Below are 19752 nucleotides of genomic sequence, written 5' to 3'. Positions count from 1 at the left end.
GGCCGTTCTGTCATGATGATGACATGTGGGTTTCAGAATGTGGACTGTATTGTCAGAAGTTTTCTTGTGGGATCTGTGTGTGCCAATAAGCTTAATCTGAACTTAATTACTGCCATAGGCACTATGTGGGTTTTGATGACGTTACATAGGCTAATTTTTATCCCATCTCTGCCATTGGCTATAAGTTGGACAAGATACCTAAAATATTTTTGCCTTATAGCATCTTAATCTATAAAATGAAAAAAAATATTTACATACTATCTACACACACACACACACACACACACACACACACTGCCTAGTAAACTCTCAACAAATGGCAGTCATTATTCCCATTAGGAGGAGTTTATAAGACAACTACTAACAGTAAGCTAATGAGATATTTCAAGTACTCTGACAGAAAATGCAGCCATAACCCCAACTAGAAGTTCAAATGGAATAAAATATTCCATAGCCCTTGGAAAAATATTGATGGTAGAACTTTGAAGGCAATGCTTAAATAGTTCAGATTATATGGGATTAATGTACTCCCAGTAAGTACACATTTATTTCAAATTACTGGTTTCCACCCTTTTACTACTATATGTTAAACAACAACAACAAAACACCTCATAGATTCAAGATATTGATTTTGCTTGTAACATCCACTGATAGAGAAAATGACTAAGAACCACAGTAAATTCTGTGACACTTCTAAATACATGTTTTTATTCTAATCACAAGAGATATAACATATACCCCCCAAAAAAACCACTGCAGAGCATGTATGACATATATGTTTGATGCACATGTGAATTTGAGAAACCTTTGCAGTAAGTCCAAGCTTTCGCACAGGTGGGCAGCCCACAGAGTCCTGGAGGCTAAGAAATAACAATGTTCAACATTCTGTGTTGCACAGCTGATAGCCACCAGAAACACTGAGTGGCCTGATCAATTTCCACATTCTTAAACTTTTTCAAATGGAACTTTGTAGAATGTTTCTTTCCATGTTTTAGAACTGGAAGATAACATAGAAATCTCCCGATGCAAGTCATCCATTGTAAGATAAAAAACACTGAGATCAGTGTTTTTACCTTTCTGGCTACCAGGTAATGGCATAACCCAATCCTTAATGCTTTAATTACAGCCTACTGTGTGTGTGTGTGTGTGTGTGTGTGTGTGTGTGTGTGTATGAACTTTTTGGTGGTTGTTTTTTTCCCATTCCTAACAGATGTGATGCAAAATTCTCCCCCAACTCTCAAGCAGCACTCCAAGTCTTTCATAATAATGATTTTCTTTTTCTCTTCTTTATCTCTTCAGCCTTTTTTCTATTAATACCGTGACAAGATAGGGGCACTATGTACATGTCTGATTTTTAACATAACTTGTTTACCATAAAATCCAGTGAAGATATGCCAACCACTACAAAGAAAATACATATTTTAAATCTATTTTCATCACACTTATAAATGTGTGCATTTTTAAACTGCTGAAATTTGAAAAATATTTTCATTTCTCCTCATCTGAGGAATTTACATGGTTGCAAAAAAAAAAGCTTGTTGAAAACTTATGACATTTCAGCCAGCCTGAAGTATCTTGAATTACATCTGCAGCTTTCTCTGGGGCTCTGTGAAGCTCTATTAGTATTACATATTACACACAAGTTACTTTTAATGCTCTTCCAAGGTATGGTAAATGCTACACAAACTTTACATTTAGTGGCTCTAATGTTTAACTTATCTATCAGTAAGTTTGAACCCACAATTCATCTACTTGTCCATGTTGATGAATTCCATCCATTATTATTTCTAAATGAGGGTGTTTTTTGAAGAACTTGATTTTGATTAATAGCAGTTACTGATTATGTTCATGAAAAGAAATTCCTAGAACCTTTGCCCCAGACATTCAACATGGTAAAATCAAGGATGTAAAGGTAGTGGCTTAATAGTTTAATTTAAACTGTGACATTATTAATACGCATGAAAAATCCATTCAAATATTGTGTATTAAATGTGACTGTTGTATTTATTGAGAAGTTTAAGTACCATCTAGTAAAACAAACCTAAATATGATGATTCAAACAGGTGGAAGTGTTTGTATTTATTTCAGGTTTAGACTATGCTAATTTTTCTTTTTCCTAAGTGACCTATATTACATTATTTAAAATACAAAATTCATAATACTACTCTCTGCATAACGTGCCAAAACATTAAATTTAGAATGCATGTTTTTGATTGATGGAATTGTGTTCTGAGCTACATATAACCTAAAAATCATGGTCTTTTAAGAAGAGCAATGTTGAAATATCAGTCATTGTACATTACAGAGAAAATATTTTTATTTTGTTGAATTGATTGAGGTGACATTCAATTCTATAGTATATCACCTGTATACTATAGTGTGTGTTTACACCCCAAGTGAGAAAATCTTTATTGGCTGAAATTCTGACAAAATTTCATTTTTAAAAAAGTTTTTATTAAGTTTTTTTTCTCTAGAACAATAATCTCATTTAAAACAAAAAAAAATATGTATAGCAAATATGCCCAAAGGTATACACAAACTGATGAAACCTTCACGTTCCTATCAAGCAATGGTAGCATCAGTTGCATCTGGTAGGAGAAATCTTAACATTTCTGTCCTATCTTCATTGCCTAACAGCGATTGTACAATTGTACAATTACTATACGATTATTCTTAATTTCTGTTTAGGAGTAAAATTTCAATCATTTTTATTTCAGGACATTCAGAATATTACAAAGACAACCAGGCTTACCATGTTTATCTGTCAGAAGTCCTCTCTTCAACAATTTAAGCCTCATTTTATTTTAGTAGGGAAACTCGCCCTGATATCAGGTTATTTCAAAGATACAGAGACAAAACAAAAACAAAGACGATTAAAAACCCAGAAAAGGTAGAATTTGGAATGTGTTTTCAGTAGATTAAAATAATTTTTGCAGAATGATCCAGTCACAACTAAGTGCATGTCAAGCAACATTTGGAAAATAACAGTGATCTTTTGTCATCATTGTAAAATCCAAAAAATGAGACTTCCCTTTTATTTTACTTTAATTTTCAGGCAACTTAACAGTGACCTATTTATGGTAAAAGCTTTGTTAAGGAGATAAAAGAGCAAAACTATTTGTGAAAAGAGGTGAGCAGTGAACATTTTTTTTCTTTTAATATATATTTTATAGTGAAAAATATGTATTTATTTGTAGTTATGAAAAATGTGTATTTAACAGATGTATCTAGTCTTAATATAATCATAAATTTTAAGTTATCTCAAATACACTGTTTTAGTTATTTGATTAAAATGAAATTATATTTAAAATTATTTTAACAATTATTTCAAGAAAAAAGCCCAATTTTGATATTGAATTCTATGTATTTGCATTTTATAATAGCACACATTTCTCACCATTTAAAAAGAGCTTTCTATGAAGAGATGACTTAGTCACTGGAAATTCTTAAAAAGAAAATTAATATGATGTCATCAGAATAACTGAACCTTGACCATTTTGCACTGTTATCTTGATAGAATTGTTTGAAAATTGAAGGGGGAGAAAACATACTTGACATACAGACACCCACATGCTACCTCGTGTTCAGTGTTCCTACTGCCAATAAGAATAATGTATGTGACAGCTGACCCTAACCAGTGCCTTAATTAACTGGTCTTAAATGATAATTAAGACTATTCCAATTAAGTTTTAATTTTAAAAAAATTTAGGACAGACTCAGTCATTCAATAAAGAGTTGTAGTGGTTTGGTGTGTTTCTAGGCACAGAATATAGCAATTTACTATTGACAAGCACTAACGGACGAGGTCATTTCACAAGTATAGTGTGGACAAAGGTGAGCCGGGCAACTGATGAAATCTGTGGCCAAGGCGAAATAGCAATCTCTGAGCCAAATGGTAATAAAGTTACTGAAACGAAGCAATGTAGTTTCTAAACCGAACTGTCATGAAAGAGGATATAAGCTTCAAACTGGCATGTCACTAGTAATTAAAATATTAGTTCTCTCTTTTAAAAAGTTCCAAATGGCTTTAATAGTCTTATTGACGTTTTATTCAAACAGCTAAAGTGAGGTGAAGGGGAGGTGACTGGGAGGACTGCGGGGGATGGAGTGGGTGGGATAGAGGTTTGGAGGGAGGTAGGACAAAATCTGTAAGGGCACACACTGGAATCCAAGAATGCTTCCACAAACACAGCACTATATTGCCTGCCCCAGAGTAAAGAAGTTAAAGGGATTCAGTACAAAAAGATACATATGATATGAATGCTTTAAAAGCAACGGCTGCAGGTAGGCCATACTTATTGTTCACAAGGATATGGGAAGTTTCTGTGAGGGAAGATGACAAAAGTAAAGTTCTGGAAATAGATTTTCTCTTGAAGAGTCTCAGGTATTTTCTGTGCAAGGCTCTCTGATTGAGCCCCTAGTTGAAATGACTCATTTTTCCAGTCAAATACGTGGTCAACTTATTCAGGAAAGATGTGACTAACACGTTAGGTGAACATATAAACAAAGCTTTAAGAAAATGCATTTGCTTTTGTGCCTAGCTTTTCCCCACTAGAGAGACTGAGCTCACTACAAACAAGAGAATAAAACCGGTTATAGCTACTATTGGTAACGTTTTTGCTATTCTCATATTTAAAATAAAGCAGATTACCTATATGTATGTGGGAATGACTTAATGAGACATTATGGAACCACGGCTCTAGGGCTAGAAATAATCAAAGATCATCCGACCCAGGATCCTACCCGACCGGAAATAAGAGTGAGAGGGCTTTAAGCAGTAGTGCACAATGTTTGAGGAAAAGGACTGTGAAAATGGAGATGGGCGCTCTTCATATGTACGTTAGAGTGCAAGTCTCCATACAAACTGAATGCCATCCTGGGCACTCAGCTTCTCTTAAAGCCCAGTTCCCATCTGCACCACATAACCTGGCCCTTGGTGAACACAGAGAAGGAAGATGCCCACCTTGCAGGCAATGAGCGGCGCTGCCCAAATCCAAATCCACACACTCTAGCAGCCAGCATGCTCCTCTTTGCAGTGAAAGCCTTCCTAAAGAGGAATAGCCTTAAAACAGCTGCCACCCCATTCTGCATGGAATCTACTTTACCACTAGCTAATTACATGTGGTCATCTTTCTCTTAATTGAACCTCCCCTCACATTGTTCAATAAAGAAAGGACTTATCTAGACAGAAATATAAAGCACAAAGGAATCACCAGGGACTTAGGACCAGGTCAGAAAATCAAGGGGACCTTAGATTCAGTACGCAGGAGAAAGGCCACAAGTTTGGAAACATCTATGATTTTTTCTGTTCCCCTCAAAGCATGATCCTACTTTACCAACAACATCATTCCCCACCCAGCTGTTAGAAGGATTTTGCAGAACTCAGATTCCGTTACCCGAGAAGTCTCCTCTCGCCAGCCCCCGCCCAGTCCCAGTAAAGCAAAATAAACAGATAGCGCATGCTTTTGGAATGAAAACTGCCTTTTCTTCTCATATCTATGAACAAAAAATAGAATGGTGTTTTAAAAGGGGCAGTCTCATCAACTTATTTTTTCTCTCACTCTTGGAAGCTCCAGTGGGGAAAAAAAAAGAACTATACTAGCCAGATGTAAGTTGTTATTTATATTTCATTTCTTATTTCTTTACAAGTGTTAACATATGCTGTCATATGTCAGCCCATGAGGAAAACAATACAAATAGTAACTGAATTAGAAATGTTCAATTGCAACTAATAAACAATTGACTGTGACTGCTTCTGTACTATGAAGCAAACAGGAAGTATTTGTAAACTACTCCTTGAAGTTGTGTGCCTGCTACACAAATTTTTAAAAACTATGCCAAAGTAGTCACTATCAATTAACGTTCCAGTAGTAATCACTAGAGTTCTGGCAAATAAAATACACTCCTGATGCAGAAAGCAATCGTGTCAATGGACAACCACTGTTTCTTAGGGATAAGGATAGTAGTCATCCATACACCTCTCCCTGTGCACTTTTAGCCTGGGGGTCTATGGTCCTTAGAAAGAGCTAAAAGTGAGATATAGCAAGGATACAAACCACCTACCAGTGAAAAATATGAAGATTATGTAACTTCTGGTCTGTCCCTGGTTTATTTTGCTCTTTATTTTGGTAAGGCTAACAGGCCTTCCTCCACAGGAAATAAGTCTGTAAGGAGCTGAAAATCATAAGCAATTCGTGTACTGACCAACAAGAGCGTCCTCTCAAATTATGGTTTTGGATGTGTCCAGTGCAGGTGGAAATGTGTTTGTGAAAAGCAAGGTGAGGGGAAGCACAGACAGGCTCGCACTGCCACTGGGAAGCAGACGTGAGTTTAGTTCTGGGCAAGATTTCATGCTGCCTGGCTGTGGCATAGGTGTCAGCTAAATGAAAGGTTTTATTTAGTGCCAATTTTAACACAATCCAATGTTTAACTTAGGGATTTGGAGTTCTTCCTGAACACCTTAAAAGGAAGTAAACCAGAATCAGCATGCGATGAAGGTGCTATTTCATCTTGTACGGTTCCCACCCTCACCCTAGGTAATACCTTATTTATTCGTAAAATAAAGACCTAGAGCAGTGGTCGGCAAACTGCGGCTCGCGAGCCACATGCAGCTCTTTGGGCCCTTGAGAGTGGCTCTTCCACAAAATACCATGGCCTGGGCGAGTCTATTTTGAAGAATTGGCATTAGAAGAAGTTTAAGTTTAAAAAATTTGGCTCTCAAAAGAAATTTCAATCATTGTACTGTTGATATTTGGCTCTGTTGACCAATGAGTTTGCCGACCACTGGCCTAGAGCATTAGCTAAAGAGACCCAATTACAAGATTATACAAAGTCAGTGTTCATCTGTATACAATGGCTTGTCTGACTACAAAGACCTACCCGTTCGAAATCTTCTCATTTCATACAAACTCTTTATTGCTTCACTAAAACTAAAATGCACACATTGTGCACATGCACGTGCGTGCGCACACACACACTCACACACTTACACACACCATGAGGGGAAAAAAGAGCATTCATTTCTAACCACAGAGCTGCAATAAAATCAAATATCCTTTCACACCAAAGGCATCACCTGGATTAGAAGACGCTTGCTGCTTCTCAAAGTAAGTCCAGATACCATAACAAATGTACATGTTACCAGACTTGGAATTCTAATTGTGTTTAATACAGTTTCATGTTGCATCAAAGTACAAAATCAATACCATTTGTGCAGCACACAGGAAAAATGGAATCTATAAACGGCTCTTATTGAGTAATTAAACACCTATTATTGTCATGGGCAGTGAAACAATGAATATGATAAGATAAATTTTTGCAGGAAAATACTGCAGTGATTAATACCTCCCTACGTATTAAATAAAAATGACTGCCTTTTGTGCAGTACTGCTGGCTGAAGAACGGGGACGCGAGAAGTAGTTGCCAGTGCCACAATAACAGGCTAACCTTGAACTGAACTCCTTTCCTCAAGAAATTAAATGCTGTAGCAGGACTTTAAATCCCCCCACTTAGAGCTCATTTGTGTGCCATGTAACCTGCAGCTCCTGAAAAGAACTCATTATCTTCAGAAGGAGAATCCCTTTATAATTTCTTTATGAATGTGTATATTGTTTGTACAAAAAAAGTATTTCAATGTCCAAAAAGGAAAAGAATATTAACAGTGTAAGCAAGGCAATGAGACTTGTACCAATCAGATATGATTTCTAGTTCCAGGAATTCACGTGCAGAATGCAATCTGTTATGGAAAACTGAACATTAGACTGAGAAGGAGGTTAGGGGGAAATGCATATTTAGAAAAAAGAGATTAATCTGTTAGACTGATGCTAAAGCCCCTGCTTATTCAGTTGCTGGAGTCCCTGTATCTTTCTGGGTCTATGTCTCTCTCTGGCATAAGCATGAAACCCCTCATCCATTCGACAGACCCCAGCCCCTGCACACACACACACACACACACACACACACACACACACTCCCCACCCACCACATGGTTCCTCTGTCGCTTGCTTTGCTTTCTTTAACTTAAGAATGATGCACCAGGAAAAACTACAAAGTACAAAAGATGAATCTATGGATGTGGCACTTGCAAAGGGTAACCCTATTTCACAAGTGAGAAGGGACAAAAAAGAAAGAAAAAAGGCCACTGAAGCAATAACTGCACACTGAATTACCATTAAATTGTAAGATTTACAATCCAACATCCAGTAAGTGCATATCTAATGGAGTTTGTCCTCTAAAAGAATATAAAGTGAATCTTCACAGCATAACATGTGTGTAGGGGATATAGGTTTTGTTTTATCTTTTTGTAAAATTGAAAGCAAAAAAGTTCAAAACACACAAAAAGGACACATTGATGCAACATCAGCAAAACCCGAGGCAAACTTAGATGCTTACTTAATTTTAAATGCACTTTATATTAAGTATTCTCATTTTGTATCACCTTTAATTCATTTCTCCAAATACAAAAGACCTATAATCAATAAATATAGCAAAACAGAAGTCATGTTATACCCTTCACACAGCATTAATACATGAACAGTTAAACTTTTTGAATCATTAACTAAATTAAATTTAAAAAAACCTGTCTCCAAATGATTGGTTATAAATTGTGAGATGCTTTTGCTGAAAGCAAAAATAATAGTGTATTAATAGTATTGTGTCAATTAATAAAGGTAAATGAATTCTTATATTGACAAAGTGGAGAGAATTTAAATATGATACTACTATAGAAAAATATCAATAACATTATGACTATGTTTATTTTTATTAACACAACCCCCCAGAAAAAAATTGACTATTTTAAAGAAAAATTACTTAAAATACTCTAATTTTTAATAATCATTAAAAGCAAACTATTTCTCTGTGATGCTTTCTAAAGTAAACAGATTCATGAAATAATGTCCATTTTCTACCTCACAACCAATACCTAATAAAACATCTAGTCAAAGATTCCCGCACATAGATAAAATTTTAGCAAATAGTCTGTTTCTGGAAGAGGAAACTTGAAATAAGGTAGCTTAAACAATATTATTAAAATATTTATTTTATTTAGATAAATAGGTGTAAAGTAGTATTTCAGAAGTCACTGTCCTTGAATTAAGTAAAATGTAAAACTATCACGCCAATTTTGCAAACCTATGCTTTGCTCTTCTCACCTCTCCCACATGATCTGAATTTTATTTTAAAGGATTAACAAGTAACAACACATTTGATCGGCAATGATATCCTTGTTCTTTTAAACCCTGGTGAGTCAAGTTCGCTAAAGGTGAAGTACTGGAATTATCAGTACAAGTGGCTATGTCATCACAGCCTTCAGAAAGGTGCTCTATAGAAATACCTAAATAAACAGCAGCATAAAAGGATTTTATAGATGAGACATATACACACAGATCTCTACACCACACACACACACACACACACACACACACACACACACACACAGCCTGCCTCTGGTTCTTAAAAATATAAAACAGACCCACTGCTGTATAGAAACTAAAAGGCATTGGTAATCTCCTTTCACATTAATTTCAACATCAATGCTAGTTTAAATGATGTACCATTTTTTGCTCCCCCACCCCACAACTCCTGCACTTTGCCAAGATATTTGAAAGATTATATTTAAAAAGCAGTTGGTTAAAGCCCCTCTCTATGCTACAGTGAGCCGGAGAATTTCCAGCATCTGATGAAGACCAGTGGACCACCTGATACTTTTTCAGCAGGGTGATAAAATTAAAGGATGGCTTTGATTTGCTTGAAGGATTACTTCCTTTACTTAATTGTTTAAAGTGCACAGTATTAACACAAAGAGGGGGGAAGAAGAAAATTAAGAAGGTGACTGTAGAGCCTGAGCTAATTGCAAGCTGATTAGATTGTGCCATGCAAGAGCTCTCCCTCCGTTACATACCATCACAGGCTCTGGTCTTTTCCACCCTGCTGCTGCAGCAAACAAGCTGATTTGCTAACAAAGTGGTCAGCCTGGGCACTCGCACAGCGGCTCACCGGGTCCACAGACGGCTGCTCTCCATGCAGAGAATCTCAAGCTCCATTTTCCAATCTGATTACACGGCTCCTTGTTCCAGCAGCCTTAAACCTTCATGGCAGTTTACCAACATTTTCATCACTTTTTTCTTTTACAAAGCAAAAGAACTGATAAGCTCTCAGGTACCCAGGATTTCATAGTCAATGGCTGGCCAGCAGCCAGCATTCCCTCACCACACAACTGTTTCGGGCCACACTGCATAAAGCAGACAGGATTTACCAGACAGCGCAGAACTATTAGAATTTTGCCGTGTGGACAAGGAAGCAGCATGTTTCTGTCCTTACAGATGTCAACTGTTGTGTCTAATCACATCTAGCAAGTACAGAGACCTAATAAGCACCCTGCCTGCCCCCACCCCCCGTAAAAAAGAGGCAATGCATAGCAAACCAATGAGCAAATGCCCAGGAATTCACTGTTGCCCTCACTAATGTGCCCAGCAACTCTTCCTGGTAAATGCAAAGCACTAATAACTGTCTTTTAAAGTCCTGGTCTGATGACCTAGACCAATTACCTCAGTTAGCATGAAAATGATGCTGGTGACTTTTCATCAAAATCTTAAATTTTGTGGATAACACAAAATAACTGATTAGTATCTTAAAATGTTGCCAATTCCCTAGAATTTTTTTAAAAAAAAGACAAACCCAAAGATGCAGAATTGAAGCACCAAATTTATCATCTAAAGCAACCTCATGAGAATTAATCTTACTCGCTTTAGTTCCCAGAAATCACATAATGCGGTTAGCAAGAGGGCCAAAGTAATACATTCACAATTCAAAAGTTTAAAGCAATGACTGCTATAGCATTTCAAGTACAACACCTGTGTAACCCTGTCTCCTATGTAATATTTTTAAAACTCGCTTTTCCCTATAGCCTCTGGGCCTAAAATGCAAACTAAACCTGGGCCTAAAATATGGACTTGACAGTGAGATAATGTGAACGTTCACTCACTAGATGCTCCATTCAAACCAAACCCCCCCCAAAATAATAACAGAGCATCCTTCAGCCATGGCCAATAACTTGCTAACAAAGATGACAAAGAGGAAAAAAAATGGCTTTTAATGGCTGTGGCTACTCCTGGCTCATTTCTGCATAATATGTAACTATAATAAAAGGTTGGGAGGGGAGGGAAGAAGGAGAAGTGTCTACAGTTATGGGGGGAAATGTGCAATTCAACATGCACAATCCCTCAGTACTCCAGCTCACCGGTGTGCTGACCCTCCACATCTCAGAGTCATTAGCTGGAGTCTCAGCCCTACCTCCAGGAGGGGGGATTTGAACTTACACACCCAAGTGGGGAGATTCAGAGTTTTGAGTGTGCCAGACAGAAGGGTCATTCCCCCTAGCTGATGAGGAGGACGCTTGTCCCCTGGGCAGGGGAAAACTGGATGAGTGACTGTCGTAAGATTCAGGCAATGGACGTGCTGCTGACTCAGGAATGGACTCTGACAGCCACCCCACTTCAGTCCGGCCGCTGGGAGTGGGAGTGGGAGCGGTTCTCGGCAGCAGCACTGACAGGTACATGCAAAAGTTAGGGGAGGATGGCAGAGAGAGGAAGGAGGGAATGAATGGACAAATGCAACAGCCACTCCTTCTCCAGACATATGCATACAAGGAATAAGCATTTTTCCTATTGCAAGTTAATATTGCCCAAGAGAAAAAAAAAAGATATGTTTGGGGACATGCATATTTAGAACACCCACAAGATTTATGAATGGACTTTAAAAAAGAGGACGTGCATTTTAAAAACTGATAGATGAGGCATGGTAAATATCCACATTCACAATACTGCAAAAGCCCACAAACTCAGAAAGTATACATAGACACCCATGTATGTATTTGCATGTGGGTGGTATTCTGCATAAATGACTGTCAACTTAAAATGCCATTCTCTAATTTATATGCAAATTCTACCTCTGGTAAAATAAAAACATATTTTAAGCAGCGTATAGTGCCAACACATTATTCCCATGAATGATTCCTAGTAAACTATTTATGCCAACTGTGGGTTGGTGTGTTTTTTTTTTATGATTTATTGGATGGTGAACGAAACCACTTAAACTATAGTTGTCTGTATGAATCAGTAATTTTCATGTTTCTAATTAAAATGTAAACAGCGTAATGAAGACATCAAGTTTTTAGGCAAATGTCTCTTCCAGTGCCACTTGGGGTATGGTAATTACTGGAGCAGATCTATGGATGCTCCAGAATCCTCTAGAAGTCCAGATTAAAAGCATTACTGCTAAACCTAGCTGTTTACCCGAGGGAATAGTGTACTCTAACCCATTCCCAGTTTGCTTACAGATGCACATTGGCACTACCTTTAAAACCTGGTCATTAAAAAAAAAATCAAAGTGGAAGATAACAAATGAAGTAATTTATATTTAAAATGTGGATTATAAAACATTTACTGGCAATCAAAACGCTGGAACTAGATCTATTTGGATTTGATTCCTTGCCATTAGCTTCTTGGAAAAAAAAAAAAAACAGAAAAGAAATGAAAACAATAACCAAACAGTAGATTGTCTACGCTAAATTTCCCAGAGCCCAGGTCTGGGTGGAGGGGTACTGGTTCCAGATTCAAAGACAACGTTAACTTTCAGGATTTATTTTGTTTAAATGAAGAGTTTAAATGAAAGAAGTTCACAACATACACATTAGCAAAATTTAAAATATCCCTGGAATAAAAATATGCCATTTCCCCCTCTCCTATTTAAGAATGTAAAAGTGCCTTTGATATGAAGCTGTACTCTGTTTTCATTCTTATTTCAGCATCTATTTCTCTGTGAAATTCGTCAAAATTTATCCTAAAGCAAATGACCTCTTGCACGTGCTGAAGAAAGACATCACCTCTTCTGCCTACAACTGTTAATTGAACTTCTCTCTGAAGCCTGTTTTTCCAAGTTAACCAGCAAGCTGGCTTTATATATTTACCACCTAGCACTTGAACAGTTCGTTTAAAAAATTATAATTCTTCAACACCCCTCCCTCCACACACCCCTTAGAACTATGGTAGTCACACTGGCAGTTGAGTAGTTACAGCTGAAATCTGCAGTGATATGAAAAGTCTAAAAATGCATGATAAAAGGAGGCTTCTCCTTCCCCCACCCCACCTCCAGCCCTGGACTCAAAGTCCACAGACAGACTGATATGGCCCATTTTCATATTATTTTTACATAAATGCTAGACAAGCATGTTGCTAAGGTTGGCTGTGGAATCAAAAATGGATAAGAAATGTGAATGTGTGCAGGGTGACGTGAGGCAGAGAGAGAGAGCAATTTTTGCACTGTTATGTTTTATTACTAAAGTAATGCAGACAAATAAATGTATATCCACCATCCTGGGGTCAGAGGGAATGTTTAATCTAAAAGCGTTTTCTACCACTTTTCCATCTGAAAACATATAAGCTTTCCCCCGCTCCTCCTTGGGCTTAGAGACACAGTATTTTGGGGTGGGGGAGGGGTGGGACATGGAGAAAGAGAGGATTTGAAAGAGGCATATTTTGGTGATGTTTAATTTTTTTAACACCTCTGGGGGTTTTCCAAGGGAAAGAAAGCTGATTAAACAAGGCCAAGTGTGTTGTCGGCTTGGAGGTGATATCATAGTTGTGTTCAATATCAGAAGTGTTACCAGTACAGGCATCATTTCTATTCGCTTTGTGGCAGAAAGGTAAACACTGGATTGCATTGTGGATTAAAACAATAAGAAATCCCTTTCCTCCCCGGCTTTCAAGGCCGTGTTAATCGGGTGTAATTTTTAATGAACACTAGCTGCTTGGTACTCATTCAAGACGTTTCATTAGAAGGTTATTCATTTAAAAATCAACGTTTCAACCATATCAAGCTGTAACCTTTCTTGAAATGTAAATGAATGGTTTAAATGAGAAGATTAATAAAGAAGGGATGTTCCAATTCCAAGCATGGCATGCTATGTATTTTTAAATTTGTCTATGCCAGATGCTGTCAGTCAGAACAAAAAACTGTCCAAGCAGACAATCTGTGCGTCTGAATGTTGATCATGTTGGAAAGTACAGGGGGGAGGGGGGGAGTGTGTCAAGGATTCATGGTCCTTCATCTTTGCAGTAGAGCAAACACGTCTCTCAGTATAGCGACAGACAGCTGCTTCCACTTTCTAATGTGCCCTAACTTAGATCACTGAAAGAATTGTCAGCACTCAGAGAAACACACAAAGATAACACAGCCAGCTGCCATGGAGGGGAAAAACAGCCCAGCTCAGAAGAAATGGGATTTGTTCCATTTGCATGATGCTGCCTCCCCTGGGCCCCTTTCTTTCAAATCTAAAGCACAAAAGACAACACTTAACATATTTGCTTAGAGATGACAACCTCATGTTGATTTCATTTGGATGTAACAGTGTCAGGATTACAGATATAAGAATATATTATATCTGTAACAGAGACTGACAAATGTACCCATCAGTGGAACTGTCTGATTCATCTGCTTATACAGCCATTTTACCATCCCAAGGGTGCCATCTAAGTAGTAACTTTAGAAGACTGAAGGTCTAATTTTATTACACCACATTTCAACCTACTAAACAATATTATTTCTAAAATAGATCATTTTTATTGGAAGTCTCCCTGATGAAAAATCCAGTAGACACCAGAGAATTTATGAACTGTATGGGTCCTTTGAACTCAATATAGTGCCCATTTTAAACAACTTTTCTTGCTGTATGGCAAAATCCCGGTATCAAATAAGTGAAAGTTAGAGAGAATATGTTTGTTCTGAGTGCCTAAGAATACTGGTATAGTAAACAGATTTGAGAGAGAGAGAGATTGATAATATGGACAACTATAAAATCAGGCCTTACCTGGCCCGTTTGAATAAATTCTTTGTAACCACTTACTTCTGTCTGTTCCATTATGTCTTCCCTCAATACAGCATCCGTACTTCAATAGCAGCTATATGAATAATCATTGCCTGTCAATATCTTGTAGACATATACTCAATCTGATTTCCAGTCAAGGTATTCTTCAGGCAGAGGATAAGACAAGCGAATGACTTACAGCTGCACTGGCTAGCCAGCAGTCATTATAATATGTACAACTTAGGAAATCATGATTCTTCTGATCTGGAGCCTACATACTTTTACAAATCTTCCTTCTGTGTGACTTTATGGATTTAGACTTTGTTTTGTAAGCAAATAAATAGATATAAGATGATGTGATTGAATTGATTTATTTGCATCCACATTACTCTGATTTACTTGATTGGAATTATGGGGGCAAGAACAGAGACACAAGGAGCAGGTAGAGAGGAAACAGCCATAGGCAGTAGACGCACAAAAACATATACTTACACACACATAAAAGTCAGCCCCACAGCCCAAAACACTGACTTCCCACTACGAAATGCTGGCTCCCTCGGCTCCTGCTTTGTCCAAAGGCAGCTCTACTGCACGTTGCTATTTACTGGCAACAGTATAATTCACTCATTCGGTCTTGTTTTATAAAATAGACTTAACTGCTATATGTGAAATTTCTGCACGGCAGATGGTTACCAATCGTTATTTTCCATTTGTTTAGTTTCTGGTAAGAACAAGGAAAACTGTGGAGTAGTGATGCAAAGAAAACTAGCAGCCTGCATGATAACCCAACCAGTGCCAGAAGATACATTTAAAAAAACGCACACCGCACTTTTATCACATAGTATATCAAGGCTAAATGAAATGTGGAGGGGCGGGGGAGGCTGCTCCCCCCATCCCCATCCATAAAGAAAAACTGCCATTTGAATAACTTATTTTATTTCTTAGTATAAGATCCTCTAAGGCTTAGCCACTATATATATTTTAAGTGATCAAAGTTTCTAGAAGCAACTTATTATAACCATTAATGTTTGTCATCACCCAAGCTGAAATCACTTTCTTTACCTCTAAGTGGCCCAGTTGTCCAACAGAAAATGGGAAATAGGAGGCATTTGTGGACAAGTACACATGCACAGAAAATTAAGCTGTAAATATCTGGACCAGGTTATTACTGGAATCTGGAAACATCTGGGGCTACAGAACAAGCCAAGCCCCATTTCCACAATGTCCAGGTAATTGCTTAAATGATTTATACCTTACTGTTTCTATTAAAAATGTCTTTAAAGAGAAACATTTGTAGGCTTGGTTCTGCAATAAAAACCGGGATCTGATTTCAGTTGTACAAAATGTTGTGAGAGATGCTCCACTTCTTCAAGGACACATGCATGACTAAACTAAACCTTGGACAAAGACTGCGCACTGAAAGAAGGCATGGTCAGTCACTCACAGAAAACATCCTCATCGGAAAAGCACATTTTAATGGCTTATTTGTGATTACTTTTTACTCTAATCAAAAGAACCCAGTTAAAACATTCTCTTTGTGCACATATAACAAATATATTCAAGCCATGTCAGAGAGAACGATACCTCAATATCCATTTTAAATTTCAGTTTTAACTAACTTCTTGTAAGTGATGTTTACTGATCTTGAACTGACGGAACACCATGCCAAACCTATCACTAAGAAACAGGTAAGTGCCCCCTCCTGCGCTGCCCCTGGGGACGGGTAGTTAAGAATCTGGAGCAAGATTTAAATTGGCTCACTTAGATGGTGTCTGTTTAGAGCTACCAACCGGCCCATTCAGAATGCAGTCACCTGTCTCATGGGTTGCTTTACTGAACACACACACACAAACATGTACACACGCAAACACATACCACACGGCTGTATTCACTTGAAATAATTTTAAGTTTCATTTCAGATTTTAAGCCAAGAGGACAAATATAACTTCATATTTTTTAAGAACTGCCACATCTAGACCTAACAAAAATTTCAATACTAAAAGCTATCACCTATGAGGGCAAGGGGCGGCGGGGAGAAGTAGGGACAAGAAAACAAATGACAGACCACTGACTTTTAACTATGCCTCATATTTTGTGGCCACCAACTTATATTACTATTCCCTCTAGGAATCACCCAATTTCCCTTTATGAGAGGACTAAAGGAAAAATGGCTGACATTTTAGGTGTAAAGAATCTGCATGCCCACTTTTATTTTAGCTTAAAACTCCAAATTTCTGATCATAAACAGGAGGAAATTTTAAGCCCGGGTCCCTTAAAAATTTTCTTTGCTTTAGTTTGGTTGTTGGAAAGTCACCAACAACCAATTCGTAAACATTACTCTCAATCTCATGGATTTTAACTTATATTTAAGCAAATCTAACTTGCTTGAAGTTTACGGAATGGTTTCCAGGAAACCAGAAGAGTATATTTAACAAAGGAACTAAATAGACTGTTGTAGTCAAACTGCAAAAATGCTTTTGCTACTTTTAACATACAGTTTCGCCATCTTTATTATTGTACCTACGATGTACTATCCTTCTTTACTACTGTAGCTGTTTGATGAAAATGTGTTTGCATGAAATTAACTAAGCAACGTTTGTCCACTGGAGCTTACTTAAAGGCATATATTTGTAATAATCCAGGTTCACCAATCAGCCCTGCAGATATTTTCTTCCATGTAGAGTTTATGAGATCAATCTAGATTTCAATATGAAATGGGAAGATAGCATCTAGAACTTTTCAAATCAGAAGAACCCAAATTGGAAGAAAACTACTGAGCAAAGGTTATAGGTTTCCTTATTAAAATTGTGTTTTTTAAAAGGAAGACAACAGAGCCTTTGTTTTTTTCTGAATTCTTTCATGAAGCCTTATAAATAAGTGCTGCTCCCTGGTACAGCTACCTTTAAGTCCAAATACACAAATATAACACAGGAACCTTGTGAAGTACTGTTGACTAACTCATTACAATTTCCACATTTGATCAACTTGAATTTCCCTTGGAAAATTTTGTAATGCTATTTACTGTAACATTGGCGACAGGTTTCAGAAGGAAACTGACCCTTCCACAAGCACACAAACCAAACTGGTAATGCAATTGAGCCATTAGAAGACAGGGTCATTGGGTGTAACCCCAGCTAAATTGTTTACTGCCCAGTATTTAGTACAAAATAAATTAATAGTGTCAGATACTAACTATAGAACAAAAATATGCTGATTAAAATGTAACCAAAGAGCCCTGGCCAGTGGCTTAGTTGGCTGGAGCATCATCCCATACACCAAAGGGTTGTGGGTTTGATTCCTGATCAGGGCATGTGTGAGAGACAACCAACTGATGTTTCTCTCTCTCTCTCTCTAAAATAACTAAACATATCCTCTGGTTAGGAATTAAAAAATGTAACTAAAGATATTCATAAACTACGGAATCAACAAAAGTTATATCAACTATAGATCAGCTAATTGGCATCTCACATCTTATCACCATAACTACCATCATATTCCCAGGGAAATCTGTTTTGAGTACTGCTGGGCACATCTTTGCACTCTACCTATTTATTGGACAAAGAACAAAATAGAAACACATGCCTTATGAGGTGCTGATTTCCTATGTTCAATCAAAAGCTAAATAACCAACTGTCAATCAACCCTATGTTGGCAAGAAGTTGATTTGGAAGTCTCCTCATCTAATATTTTATGATTCTACTAGAGGCCTGGTGCACGAAATTCATGCACAGGGGGGTGTCCCTCAGCCCAGCCTGCACCCTATCCAATCTGGGACCCCTCCAGGGATGTCTGACTGCCCGTTTAGGCCTGATCCCACAGGGATCCCTCTCACAATCCAGGACTGCTGGCTCCCAACTGCTCGCCTGCCTGCCTTCCTGATTGCCCCTAACTGCTTCTGCCTGTCAGCCTGATCACCCCCTAACCACTCCCCTGCCAGCTTGATTTATGCCTAACTGCTCCCCTGCCAGCCTGTTTGTCCCTAACTGCCCTCCCCTGCAGGCCTGGTCACCCCTAACTGCCCTCCCCTGCAGGCCTGGTCACCCCTAACTGCCCTCCCTTGCAGGCCTGGGTCCCCCCCAACTGCCCTTCCCTGCAGGCCCAGTCACCCCCAACTTCCCTTCTCTGTCAGCCTGGTCACCCCTTACTTCCCCCTCCTGCAGGCTTGGTCACCCCTAACTGCCCTCTCTTGCAGGCCTGGTCCCTCCCAACTGCCCTCCCCTTCTGGCCATCTTGTGGTGGCCATCTTGTGTCCACATGGGAGCAGGATCTTTGACCACATGGGGGCAGCCATTTTGTGTGTTGGAGTGATGGTCAATCTGCATATTACACTTTTATTAGATAGGATAGAGGTCTGATGCACAGGTGGGAGCCAGCTGGTTTGCCCTGAAGGGTGTCCCGGATCAGGGTGGGGGTTCTCTTGGGGCATGGGGCGGCCTGGGTGAGGGACCTGTGGTGGTTTGCAGGCCGGCCACATGCCCTGGCGACCCAAGCGGAGGCTCTGGTATCTGGTATCTGGGATTTATTTATCTTCTACAATTGAAACTTTGTAGCCTGGAGTGGAGGCCTGGGCCCGCCAGGGTGTGTGGAAAGCTTGGCTGCCTCCATCGCCAGGGGCAACCCTAGCCTCCTGCTCTCTCTAGCTCCGTGGCTGCCGCCATTTCTGTTGGAATTTATTTATCTTCTATAATTGAAACTTTGTAGCCTGGAGTGGAGGCCTGGGCCTGCCAGGGTGTGCGGAAAGCTTGGCTTCCTCCATTGCTGGGGAAACCCAAGCCTCCCTCCTGCTCTCTGTGGCCACAGCCATCTTAGTTGGGTTTATTTGCATATTTGCTCCTGATTGGCTGGTGGGCGTGGCTTGTGGGTGTAACAGAGGTATGGTCAATTTGCAT

At 38.6% G+C, this 19752-nt stretch overlaps 1 protein-coding gene across 3 annotated transcripts in view; it reads right to left on the bottom strand.

The window, feature by feature from the left end:
- The window catches only part of FIGN (fidgetin, microtubule severing factor), a 127544-nt gene that overhangs the window by 93258 nt on the left and 14534 nt on the right, over positions 1 to 19752 (bottom strand). Inside the window, exon 1 of one of the 3 annotated variants that reach the window (XM_080668644.1) lies at positions 9902 to 9991. The exons of the other annotated variants lie outside the window; for them this stretch is intronic. The gene's annotated coding sequence lies outside the window, so the exon portion shown is untranslated. Of the gene's footprint in view, positions 1 to 9901; positions 9992 to 19752 lie in introns of those variants that run through there. 3 annotated transcript variants of the gene reach the window in all.

This window comes from Plecotus auritus (genome assembly GCF_963455305.1).
Source record: "Plecotus auritus genome assembly, chromosome: 5".
In the NCBI taxonomy this organism is placed as follows: Eukaryota; Metazoa; Chordata; class Mammalia; order Chiroptera; family Vespertilionidae; genus Plecotus; species Plecotus auritus.
Note: the sequence above shows the minus strand (reverse complement) of the source record. Positions and strands in the feature narration are given on the sequence as shown.